Source organism: Sphaeroforma arctica (assembly GCF_001186125.1).
Source record: "Sphaeroforma arctica JP610 unplaced genomic scaffold supercont1.77, whole genome shotgun sequence".
Taxonomy (NCBI): Eukaryota; class Ichthyosporea; order Ichthyophonida; genus Sphaeroforma; species Sphaeroforma arctica.
In genome coordinates, this window is record NW_014040481.1 from 93,250 (window position 1) to 96,410 (window position 3,161).

Below are 3,161 nucleotides of genomic sequence, written 5' to 3' on the forward strand. Positions count from 1 at the left end.
TTAATAGAACTATATTTACTTTCCAAATCTATTTATATCTGAATACTTCGGTAGCGAGATGGCTCAACCGAACATAGGTTTCTAAGGACTATTAGCGTTGCTTAGTTTATCCTCCGTTCAGCCAACCAGATGTGCCATTTTGATGAAGGCTAAGTCGGTAATTCTTGATAAGTGGCAAGTTATTGGTTAATGCAATAACTATGGACATCAGGAGTATTTTTTTTCTTTTTTTCTAAAGATAGGATTTTATGAGTCTCTCGGATTCGCCCCAACGAAACATACCATAGTTTCTATTAGAGTGACAACGAAACACTAAATAAAATCCCTTCGGCGAAAACAGTACTGAGAGGATTATATATAGGCAATGTCTCAGCCTCACAATCCCTCAGAGTATTGCTGTTTTAACGAGGCATACCTGACTTTACTAATAAGACTCATTTCGTTAATCTATTTCGCATTTAACCATACTTAGACTTGATATAAGCGTTTAATTACTCTAAGACGTTAATATCGCCTTGATAGACCGAAACTTACAAATGAAGGAGTAATATACTCCTGAAAAACTTTTATTGTTTCCACAAGTAGGTTTAAATCCCAGTATTGAAATGTAAGTTCTCTATGTCAATTAACACCAGTAGCAGAATTCCATTGAATAGAAAATCAGCAGTACCAGGGACTGCAACGAAGGTTGTGCAATGCATAGGATGTCGGCCACCGTAGACTCCATAACGTTAAGGCTGCAGCACGATTGGACTAATCCACGAAACCTATGCCATTGAATGGCTGGTAAAATGTTGTAGACACAGCGTGTGTGAACTGAGTCTGAATGAGTTCGAGCGACCTTTCTCGACACTTCATTTCTTACACACAGACATGCATACAATCGCTTTGGCATGGAATACTCGTTGAAATTGGGAGGAGACCTTTGAGTGTGGGCCACGTTTTCGTTACACCGTTGTAACAGTGATGGTGTGTGTTGCGTCCAAAACTCCATAGACCGCTATTGGTGTCAATTCAATAGGTATAATCGTAGCGAGTACGGATACACCAATAAAATGTACTCACTGCTTTCCATGTTGGCGACACCCATGGAGATTTGTACAGCAGATGAATCCATTCGGTCTGCGTCCCAACTTTACTGTTATATTTCTCTTCCGTCACTCGATGAAGATGATGTCGCCACACTATATCTGAGAATGTTGTGTGGGCAGTCTGCTCGTTGGACCATATTGAACAGAGCACTTCGAATCTCGGATACTTTATTAACTGTATGATCGTTCTCGAAGTGACAGATCAGTAAAATCGGCACGATTCGAGCGTCTGTGGCATCTGGGCGATTCTCAGGGTCCAGGAATCCGTTGCATATTTTTGTTGCAATTTGACACAACTTTAGCAAATTAGAGCTTTGTAACTAATCTTGGTATCGGGTTTCCCTTCACCATCAAGTATTGCCTGAGTGGTTGTGTCGGACGATAGCTGTCTTCGAGTGGTTTGACGAGTGTCTCGAGCTCGTGATACCAATCGGGGGAGCAGAAAGCTTGATTCTCGTCTTTCAAAGGGCACGATGATTTATTTTCGAGGAGGGAGTCGTAGGACACAACGAGATTGAAAAAAAAGAGAATTCGTTTTAGCGCGACTTGCACGGCGACCGGATAGTGCACTGTTTCTAGCAGAAGATACAAATAATCCACCATGTTTGCTAGTAGATTCGGCCGCCATATGGCGCGTTTTCAGTACGGTACTACAAATACGCTATGAAGTTGAGCATCGATCTTAGATCATACATATCCCAGTAATGAGTCTGGGGCCGCTTCCCTTCCGCAGGAGGTCGTCGCAGGTTCACATTAACGCCTGGGAGATATCCTAAAGCTACCGGCCGATAGACCTGCTGATTGTGACAAAACTAGGTGAATCTTCGCAGCTGAATATTCACTAATTCGGATTGATGCCGTCGTTATTAAAGTGTGCGTATTGGGGTGCTAGGGTATGTGAGAATCAACAGGACTGTTTGTTATGCGATCAATTGCTGAAGATAGAATAATTCCAGAGCAAATACGAGCGCTTTCAGCACTAGGACTGATACCAGCCACTGAGACTCGCGTTGTTGAAGTGTAAGAGTCGCTCTGTACCCTAACTTGCTGGCCTCCAAAGTGAACTCGGTGTTGGGTTGTGGTAAATCACAAAATTTACCCAAGACAAGATTTAAACTTGCCTCTCGCGACCCCTCCGGTTTCATAATAGATTAGATGAATGAGTGAACCAACCAACCTAGGAGTTCGACCTCTCCGGGTTTGAAGCAAACTAGGCGAATTATGGAACCAACCAGCTGAGTACTCGGTTGGTAGGTTCAATAATACACCTAATTTACCACAATTCTAAATATCTTAGCTCTGCGATTCACTCGTTCAATATGTATTCGATGCAGTTCTGGCTGACATTTTATTTCCCCCACTAGTAAATTACCTATTTTTCTTCAGCATAGGTGGTACATTATAGAACAATGTCGCTAAATATACCTTAAAAATGTGGAAAAGTCACTAAATGTACATTCACCCTTTTTCTCGATGAAAAGGTACTGAAATATGGATCAAATATGTACAAATGTACATTCAGCGACAATTCTATATAAAAATTATGTACATTTAGTGACTTTATTGTGCAGAAATTGCTAAAATTTAAATTAAAGAGTCTCCGGCTATATCAATTTTTTTACGAATAAATGTGTTGAGGGGGGGGGGGGATGTTGTCTTTTATTATTTGTTGTTTGTATATGCTACTTCATTCAAGCTTATCTCACTGCCTAGTGCGCAACACTCGTGGTCGATGATGCTTGTTTACAGGACCATATGAGATTTGTATTTCCATCTTACTACATAATACAGCTCTAGCAGGATTTGACATTCTATTTAGTAGAATATCTGTAGCATTACTATATACAATGTAACAATCACCAGGTTCCAATGTCCGTTCTTTTGATTCCACGGGATCAAAATTTCGGACACATGTGCTGCTCCCATTGTAGAAATACGCAGCCTGCACATCATGTACCTCGTTTGATTTGTGCACAACTTATCTGTGAATTTGAGATAACGTATAGAGCACGAAAAGTTAGTACATATATATATATATATAATACATATATGTATATATATATATATATA